Raw genomic sequence first — 416 nt, 5'->3', positions numbered from 1 at the left:
TTGGCCTGCTGTGTTCATCCAGCCCTGCACCTTGTTGTCTCGGAATTGAGAAGAAGCAGGGTTGGAGTTTGCAAAAGGTTGGGCAAGAGCAAGAAAAAGAAAGCTCAGAACAGTGGTCGTCCATCCAGCCTTTCAATTCTGTTCTGCCAATGCATGAGGTCATGGTGCTTTAACTCCATCTGGTATCCCACCTGGAACTGTAACAGACTGGGAGACCTCGCCCAATGAATATTCATAACATCACCCAGCCCTTTGCTGTGACTTTTTATACTTCTTTCCATTATTTCTTCTTTAAGATGCTCCTTTAAACAAGCCTTTGGCCAGTTTGAGGTCAACCACCCTAATATTTTCTTAACTGGATATTTTGCTAAAGTTACAAAAGCAAAAATCTGCAGATGCTGGTAATCTGAAATAAG

Source organism: Rhincodon typus, chromosome 11 (genome assembly GCF_021869965.1).
Source record: "Rhincodon typus isolate 14 chromosome 11, sRhiTyp1.1, whole genome shotgun sequence".
Classification (NCBI taxonomy): Eukaryota; Metazoa; Chordata; class Chondrichthyes; order Orectolobiformes; family Rhincodontidae; genus Rhincodon; species Rhincodon typus.
The sequence above is the reverse complement of the archived record's forward strand: the minus strand, read 5'-3'. Positions refer to the sequence as shown.